General features: G+C 35.2%; 1 long non-coding RNA gene across 1 annotated transcript in view; it reads left to right on the top strand.

Moving 5' to 3' along the window:
- LOC145293320 (uncharacterized) overlaps positions 1-17,257 on the top strand; it is a 44,988-nt gene extending 27,731 nt beyond the window's left edge. The window contains exon 2 of the long non-coding RNA XR_013869714.1: positions 8,252-17,257. This is a non-coding gene — a long non-coding RNA (uncharacterized LOC145293320). The remainder of the gene's footprint in view (positions 1-8,251) is intronic.
- The last annotated feature ends 344 nt before the right edge of the window (positions 17,258-17,601 follow it).

The raw sequence follows: 17,601 nt of genomic DNA, 5'->3' as shown, positions 1-17,601 counted from the left end.
GTCTGGGGTACTTAGTTGAAGTATTGCATAGGACTGAGCCGACTTCGCTTGACACATGGTATTCTTTCAAATTAGTGTATGACTTTATTTTGTCATCACCTTTTTGTGACTGGTCTATTTTGGCCAAGTCGCATGCATCTATATGCACTGCTAAGCAGTTCTAGACATGCAGTCTGCAACTATGTTCTCATCTCCTTTAATATACACCACTTCAGCGATATATTCGGCAAGTACTGACAAGTGTCATAGTTGTCAATCTGACTTTGCAGGTGTCTGACTATAAAAGGCTCCACATAATGGCTTATGGTCAGTGAATAATGTCACGTGACGACCCTCTATGAGGTGACAGAAATGTATTACTGAAAAATAAGCCGCCAGTAGCTCTCTTTAAACCAAATGGCATATAATTAAATTCAAATAAGCCAAAAGATGTCACGACTGCCATCTTAGGCACATCTTCAGAGTGTACTTTTATCTGGTGATAGGCTGCAGTCAAATCGATCTTGGAAAAATATCGTCTACCAGCAAGTTTTGTGCAGAATGATTTTATGTTCAGTATCGGGTAGCGGTCTGTCTTGGTAACGCTATTCAGCACACGGGAGTTACCGCAAACTCGATATGAACCATCTGATTTCTTCACTAAGTGCAAGGGTGTTGCCCACTCGCTACTGGAAGGCTGGATAACTCCAGTACTTAGTAAGTTCTTATATTCTGCCTGTGCTGCGTCTAACTTAGGACCGGAAAGTTGCCTGGCTTTAGCAATGACTGGTACATGACTGCCTGTATCAATCCTGTGATACACTCCGCCATATTCTTTGTCTGTATCACTATGAGGTAATATTATGCTACTATAGTTATTTATTATTTTGTTAATGTATTCTGCTAGGTCTATTTTATTAATCAATACAGTATTGGTTTCAGTTACTGTTGACTTCAATTTCGTGCTCTGTTACATAATCATGAATGGATCTATTCCTGCAATCCACTAATATATTAAACTTGTCTAAAAAATCAAATCCTAACAAAGGGTTAGTGACATCCGTGATCACGAAACTCCACTGGAAAGATCTTTTTAAATGTGGAATCTTGACTTCTAAGCTAGTTTGACCATAGAATTTTATGCTTTTGCTGTTAGCAGTCGAGATATTAACAGGAGTTGGTTCCAAGATAATTCCATTTACTACAGAACGTGGTAAAATGAAAATACTGGCTCTTGTATCTACAATAAAATTTACTTTAGATGCTCCTATTTTTGCAGTAATTTCTAGTAACGGCGGCACTACTGGAGCAAACGCAGTCCGCCTTTTTAGTTTTCCGAATCGCTAGGGGCATGAGATGAGGGACGCAAGTTAGGTAGCATTTGTATATTGCTCTTTTTCTTCAGCCATTTACACCACAGCTTACATGTACGAGCCTCTTCTGCAAAGTAAATATGGCCTCTACATACTCTCGGTCACTGTTTCCTTCTACTCATGTTATTTCACGTTTATGTCTAGTACTGTGGTGACTTGTTCGAGCCCGAATTTCTACAGTCTGAAATACTGGTGTATTTTCTATTAACGGCATCAAGTTGTCAGGCAGTCAACCTAACTCTACCAAGGGCATCTCAGTGTGAGCTGCTATCACTGGAGCAATTTGCTTTGGCAGTGCGCGTATAAACTTATGGAGCACTATTTCGTCGCTTGCTCCTATTCTATTTGCAATTGTTAACATCTCCTGGAGGTATATTGACGGACGACCCGCCAACGTAGTGGTCCTCATCAATTTCTCCAAGAGTTCAGGTCTAGTCTTTTCATAGGTAGACAATACCCACTCCCTTAATTTAACATAATCTAACGAGTGTAAAACCGCTGGCGGTATATTCGTTACTATGTCAGGTGGCAATGAACTTATAACCATGTAAAATTTGGTCTCGTCCGTAGTAATATGTTGGAGATGGAACTGTGCTTCTAATATTGCAAACCATCCCTCGACACTAGTTTCCATAAATTGTGGAGGTTTTACGCTTACATGTTGAGCATCAATTATGATTTTACTAATATTATTTATTTGGGAAAAAAATTATATAATTATTTTTATTATTATTATTATTATATCTTTTGTTAATATTTTTGGTAGCCGCGACCCAATGAAATGGTGGGGAGGGGGGCTGGTATGATAAAAAGGAAGGAAAAGTGTTTACTCACCAGGGGTTGAATTAATCGAGAGACTTGTGTTTCAAACTGTTATTGATAAAAACTTTTTTTTCATATATAAATATATATATATTTTTTTCTTTTTTTTTTTCAAGGACTATATATATATATATATATATATATATATATATATATATATATAGTTCTGATTAATGTCTTTGACAAAACCTGCGTTATTGCCCGGGCGAATTTCTACACATGCTAATTTCCTCACGTGTTTAAGATGGCGACACTTAAATGTACTATTTTTGTATGCGTGTTTAAAAGTTTTTTTGGGGGGGTTGTGTGTTTTTTTTTTTGTATCCGGGCAAAAATTTTAGAATTTTGTACAACTGCGTCCTACCATTAATTTGGATTTGTTTTTTTTGTATTTATATATACTTCACAAGGTATCCGCCTTCGGACTTCTCAGACCGGGTCCTATTTAAATCCCGTAAATTACTCGGTGGAAATCACGTAATTTCTTCTTTTTTTTTGTTGGTAGAGTGAGTCATGTCACAAAACAGTAAAAATATATTTTATCAGCACTTCCTTAGGCAGATTTATATATATATTTACTTGTTTGTTTTTTCTTTTTTTTGTGTTTGTCCTCGGACTTTGCTGTTACGTCATCATCGTTTGTCCGTATTCATATAGACATCAGGCATTCACCAAATTATGGCGGTTACCATGATGTAATTCTTGTTGGATAGGTCACCATTTCGGCGGGTCCCCCTTTTGGGGAGTCGTCGAAATTAATAAGATGGGAGTAGAAACCGACCTGGGAACAATAATAAAGAAACAAAGGAACTTCCAAACGAAACGGTTTTATATTCATTTCAGCATACAAGTGGTATCGGGTTATAGAAAGTTCGTGATTTTCATTTTTGTCCCCTGACTCTGGAACCACTCGCTTCTCCGTCTTTTTGCTTCCAACACTTTTGTATCTCTCTTTTTGTCATTCCCACCAGAACTGTTCTCCGTCCTTATTGGCTACAACCTCTGGCCACATTCAGAGGAAAGGAGGAGGAAGGAAGGAAGGGAGGGATAGGGAAGAGTAGAGAGAAAGAGACATGTAATGGAGAAGTAGTAGTCTTGACTGCACTACACACTGTTCAGAGAGATCAGAAACTAACATTCCACAATCAAATCCAGTACAACGATCATCAGGAGGAACTACTTTGCAGTTTCGCTCCTACTACCTTGAGGTTGTATTGGTTGCTTTCAAATGCTTTCCATGCTTACACTCTCTGAACAGGTCTTTAACAAAGTTGTATGGGTTTTTTACAAATAGTTTCCTACACTGTTTTCTTTTCCTTCTTTTCTACTGACTTCATCGCTAACCCTTCCCTTTACTTCTTCATACAGTTACTTCAGCCCAACTTTTTCTTCTGCAGCTGTTTTATCCACCTACTTCTTAATACCCTTTAAGATTTCTTTCTCATTGTAATTTTTATTTCTCTCTTGGATTGTTGATTAGCATTGATTTGTTTTGTCAATTCTTTCTTGTCTACTCCAAATCTTTCTTTCCTTGTTCATAGATGATTTCTGATAATTTCCTCAGCTTTAACTCAGTGTTTCCCTTGCAACGTGCTACCAGTTTTGCCACTTCTGCATCAAAGATTCTGTAGCTCATTTGATCATTACTCTTTTATCAATTTATCTTAACTTTTTTATCTGGATGGCTCCATTCTTGCTTTTTTTTTAACTGTAGATTGTTCCTCACTGTGGTTTGTTTCCTAAAGGTTCTGGTTACATGTCTTATGGCCATTTGTTCTGTCTTGTTAAGATACTTTTTACACTTTGTTCCTTGGTAGCTTCGTAACCCTTTAGACGTATAAAATTCTTTGCCACAATTTTGTTTTTTGTTATCGTTTTCCAGTTCTTCGTCATTTAACAGGTTATCAATCGTCATTATTGATCTGTTATTCTCCCATTATTCATGCAGATTCCAAGAATCTGTGATTTTGTTTTGCCTTGCTGCAAATAAATCCCAGGATCATGGGTTTCCACCTCTTATTGCTCTTGTACACTCAAAAATGAGTACTCATTTTTGTTAAATTTATATAGTAAAAATATCTCACACTCTAAAATCTTTAGTTGAGTAAGTTATGAAAATATATATGGCAATTAAGCTCCACAGAATATTCCGTGTTTCCTTCTTATGAGAATTTGGCAGGCTTATGTCTTATATATATTTCATGATTCTTTGAGGAGTGCAAAATTTATATAACGCAATCATGAAGGAAAGGATTAAATTCATGATTAAAAATATTTAAAATAAAGTCAATGTTTAAAATAAAGTTAACGGGGTGAAAAGAAGAGAAGAAAAAAAAATGGGGAAGTCAGCTGACTAGTTTCACACTCGCTTTATCAAGGCTATATCAAGGGATTTGTTTTGGAAAAAAAAACAAGAAGGAATCAAATTTTTATAAGGTGGTCAGTAATTTAAGACCCGTATGTATTGGCAATTGCATCTGTTGTTTGATATGTCCCATTTCTGATTATGGTAGGTATGTGTTGTTGGACTCTTACATCTAATCTTGATATTGTTCGACCCACATAGTTGGCACTGCAACTACATTTAAAATGGTGAATTACATTATTATTATGATGGGAGTGGTAGAACATCTTTTTGAGAGTATGGCATTAACGTTCTTGTAGAGAACACAATATGTACATTTGAAACAAAATAACAATTTTACACTGTTGAGCTGATTTGCTTTGCAAATCTCTCACTTACTATCCCCGCTAAGGTAAACACAAATGTACTGGACATTTATTAACCGTTTGAATCCCTTTGGATATGATTAGGTCAGTTATACAAAGAAAAATAGCAGTCCTCTTTAACTAAAATTAAAACAACGTTTGAAAAATACAGGATCCAAAGAAGAGAGAGACCTCTTTTATCATGCACAGCCCATCTTGGTTAATTGCATCCTCCCACTAATATGTACCTGTCTGCCTTTTGATAAAGCTGCATGTTGTCTGTAATCATCCGATCTCAGGGTAATGACCAACAAATCTTCTGCAAATTGAGGAATTTCTTGATTAGTTGGGCCATCCTTGACTTTAGGGATATCATTTCCTTGTACAAATATAAACTTTCCTTCCTCATTCAACTGTAATATCACACCTAGAGTGATTTCATTTTGTAACGACTCTGATGGTTTTGCTGTCAGCCTATATTTGTTGACATAGTCTCTCATCCTTTCAACAATCACCACTGTCGCATCTACCAGTACATCATTAATATAAGAACAGGTGCCTTTCACTGCATCAATTTTAGTCAACACAGCACTGTTATGATTTTTGGTGCGGAATTTAATCCAAATCCCAATCTAGTTAAACAATAAATCTGACCGTAACATTCAAGTAATTATTACCGCCATAGCTTCTGGTCCACATGAATTTTAAGATAAGCTGACTTTAATTCAACTTATCAACATCAAAATAGGCTCGAAAATTCTTATCCTCAATCTGACATAGCTTATGTTTTGTTGATTGGATATCATTGCTGTTGGTCCCATTTCTTTTCATTCTAGTTATGTACTAATTACTGAACATTTAAGAAATCAAAACGTCAAACCTATAGAAATATAGTAACGTTTTTATTATATGTTATTACTTATAAAAAAAAATATCTGTGATTAGTTATTTGAAAATGGTTTTATCTTCTATTATTAGTTATTCAAAATGTTTGTATTATCTGTTATTAGTTATTTAAAGTAGTTTTATTATTTGTTCTTAGTTATTTTAAATAGTTTGATTATCTGTTATTAGTTATTTAAAATTGATTATCTGTTATTAGTTATTTAAAATAGTTTTATTATCTGTTATCAATTATTTGAAAAGTTTTTTATCTGTTATTATTTATTTTAAAAAAATTTAAGTTAAATTCTGTGGTTACAAACATTTAACATTCAGATGAATTAGAAGTGATTTTTGTAGGTGCATAAGAGATTCAAGGAACGAAGAGAGTTTGTGAGGGATGATCAGAGGTGTGGGAGCAGTAAAGAAGTCCTAACATCAGAATTGATTAATTACTGCCTTCCATAGTTGTTCTCATGTCACCACGTTTTGGCCAACTAATCCTTTGGTTGGCGTGGAGTAGGATTGAAACCATTATCTACAAAAATGCTCACCAGGAACTGTAAAGATTAATTGCCTCTATTCACTGTGCCAGGAGCACCAAAGGTTGATCATTCTTATTTGGTCTTCTATCATAGGGTCCATACCGAATGGTACATTTTTTTTATTATTGGAAGCATCTGAGATGAGTAATTTGTATATTTATTTATTTATTTTCTGAAGATAACAATTTCAATCATACGCAATGCTGGCCAGGGGATTAGTTGGCTAAAATGTGGTGAGACAACAATGGAAGCCAGTAATTATTGAGGATACAGCTAAGAGACTCAGCATTCCTATCTCGTTGTGGTTAACGACCTGACAAAAGTCAGAGGAATAATTGGTTGAAACGGCAGGCAACAACAATTATGACGATGAAGGTAACATAAAAAACATCATTAAAATACTTGGAAAACAGGAATAGTAATGCAGTATTGTGGTATTGTAGCAATGGTTGGAACTTTGACGTAGTTGCCGGACTTATTAGATTTAAGACTATTTTTAAACATTGTATAAGACGAAGATAGTTGTAATATCTACACGAGACGATATGTGCCAACAATACACAATATGTGTGCTAATATGAGCATTGTAGAGGTATAGTATATGCTCATGTCTAAGTAATTATCTAGACGGATGTAAAAATCCACCTTTTTTGAAGCAGCCTTCGTAATATCATCAAAGTATTTGTTAGTGTGTTATATAATTAGCAAATTACATAATTAGATATTTAAACATAAAACATTAACTTGCTAGTAAATTTAATGCCTGTAGATTCAAATAATTTTAAAGCACAGATGAATTAGGGCAAACGGATATTTCTCTTCAAACAAAACTTAGATTGGTTTAAAGTATTGATAAATGGAAAATACATGAGACAGAAATAAATAATAACTAATAAAAAAAATAAACTAGAAAAAAACTTTTACTGTAACTTTTTCAAGTGTATCTGTGACTTTTGGAGAAATAAATATGTCCATTTTAAGAAAATGTTCTTAATATTTTTGACAATTTTGCAAATTCACATATCAAGTATTGTTGTATTGTGGAGTTGTTCAGAATGGGGATGAGACAACATTTATAATAGAAGAGATAGTGAAGATGTGTAAAGGAAATCATTTACAGAAGGTGGGAAATGCATTATTGAAGAGGGAGATAGTCGACTTTTGGAAGGGGTTCACATACAAAGTTCATTATACAAGACAAGAATATAAACAGAAAAAACACATTACCTTGTGGTCGTGGTGGGAATCCGATGCCTGGCAAAGTTGCTAAATTGTGTCGTCTTTTCTCCCCTTCGCTTCCTAATGAGCTTCGCCTAACTCAGCCTTTCTTGGTGCTGTTCTACAACTCGCCATCTGACACCAACTGAACTGTTTGTAGTCTAACTGAAGTATATATATATATATATATATATATATATATATATATATATATATATATATATATATATTAATTCTATGTGACATCAACACACAGACCAAACTTCTGCGTCCGATTCACATGCCTCCAACACACGTCCTGGCAACACAAGGACATTCCTTAATTTCATTGTTCCATTATTCCTGCTTTGACCCAAATTAACCAACATGACTTTCTGTTTACCGCATTCTTGTGTTTCATAAGTTATTTTAATGTTGCATTCCTTACTACAATGGATAATTTCACTGCATTCCTGCGTTTAACTAACAATATGTATTCATTTTAACTTTTAATAACTGCATTCAATTCCACCATTCTCCTTTAATAATAATTATATTCGATCCTTATTACTTCATTTTTAACTAAAAACCAATGGCTGTCTCCTTCAAAAAACAACAGCATATGTATTTTATGAAAGAAGAAACAATTGTATGCAACAACAACTATTTTGATGAACCTAATTTAACAGACAATGATCGTATATGAATAATGATACTAAAATATTGATTTTCATTTATTTACAGATGTTCCTGCTTGGACCATTTTATTTTAATGGATCATTATTTTAAACATTATTCTATAGACAATTATTGTCTGACATGGAAGTCAACAGAGATATCTGTTTGAAATTTTATTTCAACATCTATGTAATAGTTATTAAACGTCACACATTTCAAGGAACATATATTTTGAAATATGTGTTTAATGTTCCAATTAATTATATCGTAGTAAGAGATCGAATTAAAAATTGCAGAATAGAATGCTACTTTGGAAAAGATAATATTTTATACAGTACAAACTACTTTTGCACAAGTAACACAATAAAATGCTAGATATTTAAGTTTCTCTTGGCATGAAATGAAATTAGTTTCACAATCTGTCGATAAAGACGAGGGAATCCATGATAAACTGCCATATTATTAATAAATACGTTAATAATCTTGTTCCAGGAAAAATTCTAGTGAAACATGCAGGTACACAGTGAAAAAAAGCCACATTCTTGTACATTCTGTGGATATTCTTGCTCTAAACAATCAACGTTAGTGATACATATGAGAATTCATACTGGGGAAAAGCCATATTCTTGTAAAGTGTGTAGTTATTGTTGTTCTGAAAAATCATCATTAGTAAAGCATATGCGAACACACACTGGGGAAAAGCCACATTCTTGTGAAGTGTGTAGTTATTCTTGTTCTCAAAAATCAACGTTGGTGACACATATGCGAACACACACTGGGGAAAAACCACATTCTTGTGATGTGTGTGGATATACTTTTTCTCAAAAATCATCGTTAGTGACACATATGCGAACACACACTGGCGAAAAACCATATTTCTGTGAAGTCTGTGGATACACTTTTTCTCAAAAATTTACGTTACTGACACATATGAGAACCCACACTGGAGAAAAGCCACATTCTTGTGGAGTGTGCGGATATTCTTGTTCTCAAAAATCATCGTTAGTGACACATATGAGAATTCACACTGGGGAAAAGCCACATTCTTGTGGAGAGTGTGGATATTCTTGTTCTGATAAATCAACATTAGTGACACATATGAGAACCCACACAGGTGAAAAGCCACATTCTTGTAAAGTGTGTGGATATTCTTGCTCTCAGACATCAACGTTAGTGACACACATGCGAATTCACACTGGTGAAAAGCCACATTCTTGTGAGGTATGTGGATATTCTTTTTCTAATAAATCAACGTTAGTGACACACATGAGAATTCACACTGGCGAAAAGCCACATTCTTGTGAAGTGTGTGGATATTCTTGTTTTGTTAAATCAACGTTAGTGAAGCATATAAGAACTCACACTGGGGAAAAGCCATATTCTTGTAAAGTCTGTGAATATTCTTGTTCTGATAAATCACATTTGCTGAGGCATATTAGAACACACACTGGAGAAAAACCACATTCTTGTGAAGTATGTGCATATTCTTTTTCTCAAAAATCACATTTACTGAGACATTTAAGAACTCACATTGGGAACATGAAAGGAGAGAACTTGAATGCCTACTGAAATAAACTTTAAGGCCAACTGGAAAGAAAGTATTCAAAATCATATATTCACAGCTCAAATAAGATCAAAATATGGTTTATCCCTCTCCAATAGATGTTACCTGAAGTAGCAACACACAGCTGGATACTCCACTAGACCAGATGATATTTTATCCAGAAATCCAGTAAGTTTAAGAAACCCAAAAGAGTTAAATACTATAACATAATAAAATGGTTCATTAGGGAGAGGAAAATTTTGTTCTCAATTTCTTTCTATCTTTGAGATATAAAGAAATTTAATGGAATATTCGAATATGTGTGTATCTTATACAGAGCTCAACTATTATCCCCAGGTAATGGGCCTTTGATTTATGATAACTTGGACTGGTAGAAAATAAAACAAAAATGCAAAACTCATATTCTTGTAGAATATATGAATATTCTAGTTCTTTAAAATTAAAATGAAGTAAGCAATGTAAGAACTCATACAAAAGTAAATCCACCTTACATCCAGCTATAATGTTCTGGTGACTGGCTACTATACGATGCGACACAATGGAGTGTGTAAATATCCCCAGTGAACAATTTGTAAAAAGTTTCATATTGAACACAGCATCATGTAATAGTTGGAACATATGTCATACAGAATCCATTATGAAAACAGGAAAAAACTTGTAAAATATTAGAATATTCCCGATATTTGAACGATATTTTATTACATGAAATAAAAAAAAATTCTCGAGAAAAGGTCGGATTAGACTGACATAAATAAAACCAATTTTTACAAATACTCAGATACAATGAGTGCAAGGCAGATCTTTAATGAAATACAGATGGCACCCATGAAAGTTATAAATTCCATTTGTTAAAATAGCACTGAGAGATGAACTTAACTCTTCATCTAATTTTAGCACCAGGAATCGATAAAACAGTATTCTGCATGAAAGCCAATACCTACAATTGGGATATAAACTTAACTCTTAATCAATTTTTATTCATCCAAGCAAATACCCTTGCAGCTCTTCATCTCTTGGCACAGAAGTTTATCAGAATATCTCAGCATATGTATATACCCAATCCAAAATAACATGTACTGAATATTTAAATAAAATGATTACGATAGTCGAATAAAGATATCGTCGACAAAACATCAAACTAAAGTATATGAGAAAATTGCACTAACTTGTAGAGATTCCAATGCATGTAATGAGAGTTATTTTTTGAATCAGTGAAAACCACAAGGAAAACAAAGTTAACTGATATTATAATTAACTATAAGAATATACCGACATGATGAATTCTTTCTTTCAACAGTGTAGTTATTAATCAATGAGCAAGATTTATCTTGTTTAATCCAACAAAATCCCGTAAAAAAACTCAAAAGAAACGCAATTATCTGATACTTAATGAACAATCAGATGTCTATATAACACAAATAAATAAAATGTTTGAATGTAAGAAAGTCTTTCTATTTATATCAATGTCCTTTTAAAATATTTGGATTTTCTCCCTTGTAATCACATCAATCTTCACTTAACTCCGTGCCAACCACATGTTACTGTGACATCGACTAATTTGTTGTTTGGCAGTAAATCAATGGAACAATTCATATCATATCAAGACCAGCTGTGCTCATCCTTTGCTAATACAATAAAAAAACTGACTTGATTGCAATGTTGAGAACAGGTATGTACACATCCTTTATGATATTTACAATTCCACAGCTTGCACGTGAGAAGGAGAGAGGCAAACTTGGACGATTTCAATGCAGATATTACTGAATTAGAGCCAACAATAAACACCAAAAAGAGAAGTCCTCAGCACAAACAAAAGAAAGATAAGGCAGATTTATAAAATACTACAAACGATGCCTAACAGATGACTTAATACTTTAAATATGACTACTGGCTAAACATTTGTGAATTTATCTAGCTGAGGTCAGCAATAGTTACGGTATTTGCGATAGCTCGCTGTAGGCCTTTGGTCTAAGCATACACAAGATAGTATCCCTAAGGTCAACTTTCATTGACATAATATTAGACTTTATCTAACAGAATGAGATGTGCATTGAGCACTACCAGTAATTTTATTCTGTAAAAAAGTTGCCATTGATTAAATTGCTGAGAAGAGCTAGATATTTACATTTACTTTAGCAAGGCGACAGCCCTCAAAACTGCGAAAAAATTACATCCCATCTTGGTTTTAAGCAGGAAAATCAACCCTGCTAAATGAACAGAGACAGTCGCTTTTCTATTACTTTCATCAACCTAAGCAAAGCTATCGACATTGCCTGTAAGGCCCCTTTCTAACTCTGCCACGTTTTATGTAAAGAAACTTATTACATGACAATTTCTTCTAGAAAAAATTTCTCAGTCAAGCGTAGGGGGAAATAGTGCTTCATTTTTGCTCTGTAAATCTATGGGTTTTTCTCTATGATATCCGATGTCATCAAAAAGTTGGACGGTGGAATATATACATCCATACCAAAAGCAGTGGAAGTTTCCTCAATCTTGTTCAAAGAGCAAACACCAAGAAGTGGAAGGTACTGGTATGTAAGATATTTTTGCTGATTTTGCAGGTTGGCTTGACGAAGAGAGTTTAAACAACAAGATGCTGCATCACTGCTTAGTGATTACTCGGTGTAGGAATATGTACCTGGTTGAGATGCTCTCCGGTTACATATGAAGTACATACATATATAATGCCGTCAAAACTACCTACGGCACTGTGTTTATTCAAGTCTTCTAACTATTCCATGCCTTGTCTCTGACAGGATCGTTTTCTCAAATGGATTATTGTTGTCATCCGCTTTTCCCTGAAAACGCACCTTAAAGTCTCACACGTGGTGGCTGCCGTGGGATTCAGAAGAATTCAGCTTTTGACGATAATACATTCTACAAACGAAAACAGTCATAGTCATTGACTAAGGATATGCAAAAGTTTTCCTGGAAATATTAAGTTTAAAAGTACAAAGATTACAAGTCGCGTTATATTGCATGTCGGAAAGTGGTACTTGTACCCTGAAAAAATTAGCATTAAAGAAGAGGCACATAGTATAGACGAAATATTTGATAAGCTCTGACAATACTATGATTATAGCAAATCTGGAACGAATATCATGAACATGTTCAGTTTTAAATGCGGCGCCACTGAAACAAGAGAGGCTCTCTGGGAAAGGTGCTACTCGTTCATGAAGGATAGTCTAATTACAAAAGATTCAGCTATCAAGCATTGCAGAGCAAAACTAGAGAATGAAGAAGACCTAACTCCCACTTTACAAAGAAGATGCAGATGTTACACTTGACACCAGCGCATAAAGTAATCAAATTAGAAAGAGTGAAACATGACATCTCAAACTGAATATCTTACCTAGCACCCACAAAGCCCACATGGCAGATGGTGTCTCTCCTATGGAAATAACAGGTGAGGTTCACTTTAATGTTTCCAGAAAATGTCCAATCACAAAACAAACGCACTCCTTTCATTTTCATAGGCTTGTGGTAAAAGATTTAAATTGTGCAATTTTAGGTGGTATGCTATTCATGGACATAAATGATATTTATCTTTATGCAAACACAAACTGTGTGTACCTTGGAGATTGCTGCAATTTCAAATACATAAGCATAAAAAGATGTGCTAATGTTGGAGCAGCAAGCATATTATGCATCCCACGTCAAGCCTGCTTACTACCTGGTTCAGACATAGTTTTACCAAAACCACCAGAATACCAAAGTGAAACAATTTCGGTGGAGCCCAGGTACACTGATAACCATAATTACTGGATCCAATGTAAAATAACCGAACCAGAATACAACAAAATAACCCTCACAAACAATTTAACCACACCTGTGCTTATCAAGCGACATGAACAAATATGCTAGATACGCTATACTACTCAGGTGCCTCTCATGATACTTCAAAGTCACCTCCACTGATTCTGGTCTCTGAGCAATCGGACAGATCAGCAGAAATTTCTGTGGACCCCTCAAACATCGTCAATCAAGATGAAAAGGCCACCTTCCATGAGACAAAAAGTACAGTCAAGTATTTTCACCATCACTAGCATGCTACAATGGAAAATCTGGTAACTTTCAACATAGAATAAATATGAGTACATCACTGCCACCACAAAGAAAGGGATGCGTTTCTATGTATAACCGAGTGAACGTAGAACTACTCCAAACAAAAATTAATGAACTATATCAGCAAGGTATCTTCGTGCGACGAGAAGACATAAATATTACCGCAGAATATGTAAGTCCTTCATTCCTCGTTGCAAAATCTTCAGGAGATCATTGACTAGTAACTGCATTTACAGAATTGGGCCGATATATGAAACCGCAACCTGCTCTCATGCCTAAAGTTGATGATATCATGAAACATATCGCTCAGTTCAAATACATCATTAAATGTAATTTGAAATAAGCATATTTTCAGATACCCTTGGCCAAATGATCAATGAAATATGTAGGTGTTTGCACACCATTCCGTGGAGTATATGTCTATACCAGAGCAGTAATGGATCTCCCAGGCTCCGAATCCACTTAAGAACAATTAACATTCAAAGTATTTGGTAACTTGATGATTAAAGGATCGGTGGTAAAATTGGCCGATGACCTATATGTCGGCGCCAATACACCCATGGAGCTTAACAGTGTATGGGAAGAAGTGTTATTAACTCTACATAAGAATAATTCAAGATTGTCCCCATCAAAAATTATTTGCTGTCCGGCCTCAACAGAAATCCTAAGTTGGCAATGAACCAGGGGAACGCTCAAGGCTACAAGCCATCGTCTGAATACTTTGGCTATCTGTGATCCTCCTGAAACCATCAAAAACATGAGATCATTCATAGGATCCTACAAGTTCCTGGGTAAAGTCATACCTAAGCATTCGGATTTTTTAGCTCCTCTTGATAAAGTCTGCGCAACAGGTTCATCAAATGACAAAATCCAACGGACGTCAAACCTGGAGGAAGCATTCAAAGCAAAAGAACACCTTAAGTAAGCTAAAATCCTGACCTTACCTAGACCTTACCTAGAAGAGAGGATCAACTACAAATAATTACAGATGCAACTACGACTTCTGCTGGCTTAGCAGCATCCCTTTTCATCTTGAGAGGAGACAAAGCTCACCTCACAGGTTTATTCAACACTCGTAAAACATCTAATCAAGCAGGTGGGCTAGCCTGTGAGTTGGAAACTCTGGGGATTGCTTCAGCTATCAAGCACTTCAGTCCATATATAATTCAATCAGAACACATTACCAAAGTGCTTACAGATAGCCGCCCCTGTGTACAAGCATATGAGAAATTTCAATGCGGTGCATTCTCTGTAAGCTCTAGAGTCACAATGTTCCTGAGTGTTATCTTTCAATATTCTGTTAAATTATCCCATATACCAGAAGAAAATAATATATCAGATTATGCTAGCCGGAACGCTATCTGTTGTGAGGAAAAATGCCCAAATTTTATATTTATCAACACCCTAGAGACATCAGTAATTAGAGAAATCACTGTAAAAGATATATTAGCTGGTCATTGTCCAATCCCATACATGACTCGTAACACATGGATCCAAGCTCAACCAGACTATCCGGACTTACAATAAGTTTATAGACTATTACGCGATGGCAGAACTTCATCTAAGAAGGAGAAAGGTTTAACCACTATTAAAAGGTATTTACAACATTGTAAACTCTCATCAACCGTGGCTGATGGGTTAATCATAGATACACAGGAGGAAGCCTTGCGTCCAGCTAGACAGAGAATCGTCATTGCCCAAGGAGTATTTTTTAGTTGTTCTACACTTACAACTTCACCATGCCAGTAAACACCAATTAAAACAGATTTTAATATGGGATTCTATGCACTGGATGTGGACAACGCCATCAGTCGTACCATAGATAGTTGCCACACCTGCATGTCACTAAAGCAGATACCAAGCCAATTCAAGAAACAATCCTCAACAAAACCACCAGATAAAATTGGGAGCTGGTACGCTGGTGATGTCGTAAAACACAAAGAAAAACTAGTATTATTGGTTCAAGAAAATGTTTCTGCCCTAACAGATGCAACATTACTATTATCAGAAAGCAGCCAATCTCTAAGAGATGGTTTAATCACAACTGTATTGAGGTTCCATCCCCCATCGGGTGATGAAGTAAAGATCAGGGTCGATGGCGCTTCTGAATTTCAAGCCCTATTCACTGACAATTTATTGGGATCCTTCCATATTAAAATAGAGATTTGAGAGATAAAGAACTGTAACAAAAATCCAATTAGTGAACGCTCAGTATCAGAATTTCATACAGGATTATGCAAATAAAAACTATTCGGCAGTAAGATAACAGATACTGAGTTGGCCATGATAATATCTAATATAAACAGCAGAGTTAGAGAAAACGTCTACTCTTCCCTAGAAGTTTGGACAATGAGAGATCAAACCACTGGAGAGAAACAATCGATAGAAGACAAAAATACCTGATTAAAGAAAAATACCAAAATAGGTTAAAAAGAAACGAGGCCTCAGCTAAATATAAAGATCGGAGCAAAACTACTGAGATAAAGATCAACGTCAAAGTTGGGGAGATCGTCTATCTATAGCAAGGTAGGGCGAAAACTAACGCCCGCAGTAGATATATGGTGATGGAAGGTGGAGATCATTATTCTACTGTGCAGAAGTTTACAGATAGACAGTTTAGGGGGAAAAGGTACAAAGTGAAGAAATGTGATATCAAAGTTGAACAACACCCTAACCATCACAACATCGATGAAAACAGAAGTGAAAATGAAATAAATATCCCCAAATATATCGAACCCAATTCATCATTCAAGGAACAATCGGACTCTCCTCAACATAGAGACACACAAAGCATGCAAGATGACAGTGCAAACTGTATGGACCCAATAGAAGAAAGTCCCCAGGGAATAGTTCCTGATGAAATTAGTGATCTGCATCGGCCTTCACGAATCTGAAGTCGTCCAAGATTTTTAGAAGAGAACTATGTGATGTATAGTAATTCTGATTAAGTTCTATTCAGAAATCATATCCACGCAACATGAGGGAAAAGAAAATGGAGAAAAAAGGACTACGTCACTGCTTAGTGAGTCATCGGCATAGGAATATGTACCCAGTTGATGCTCTCTGGTTACATACGAACTACATACATATATAATGCCATCAAAACTACCTATGGTTTATTGTGTTTATTCAAGTCTGCTAACTATTCGGCGCTTTGTCTCTGACAGGATCGTTTTCTCATGTGGATTATTGTTGTCATCTGCTTTTCCCTGAAAAGGCACCTTAAAACTTCACACGCTGACGATTTTATTCAAATGAAAGTGCATGGAGTTCACATGCCTAACAAGCTGCTCTATAGCAAGCAAACTCAAACTTTTTACCAACATGTTTAATTGAATGTTTCACTTATTTTGTGAATTTTACCTTTTTAATTTAAAAATTTTGTTTTTGTCTATTTTTACAGTAAACCTTAACAGATTGAAAATAAAATGATTTTATCCGCATATAACTGTGTATTTTGTTCATGTAACATTGAATATTGCAGATAAATAATATCTTTAAAGTTCAGTTAGTAATATAAATCTCACCTGTTTAAATGTATGCATGCTTACATGTCTGCCTAAAACTTTAAACAGAGGCGACGGATTTTCACGAGAATGGTATCGTTTTAAGCTCGACCCTTCAGACCACAAATATCGAAAAATTGGCTAAAACCATTAATTCATTCATCCTTTACTGGGCACTTTTCTACAGGGAGGGGTCGCTTTTTTTCGCCAATATTTTCGAAAGTTATCCCCCTCTTTTCGATTGACTAGCCTTAATTTAAACATTCGTCACTTCCGGTCTG

Source organism: Euprymna scolopes, chromosome 14, assembly GCF_053919585.1.
Source record: "Euprymna scolopes isolate OS-2025 chromosome 14, ASM5391958v1, whole genome shotgun sequence".
NCBI classification, from domain to species: domain Eukaryota; kingdom Metazoa; phylum Mollusca; class Cephalopoda; order Sepiida; family Sepiolidae; genus Euprymna; species Euprymna scolopes.
Note: the sequence above shows the minus strand (reverse complement) of the source record. Positions and strands in the feature narration are given on the sequence as shown.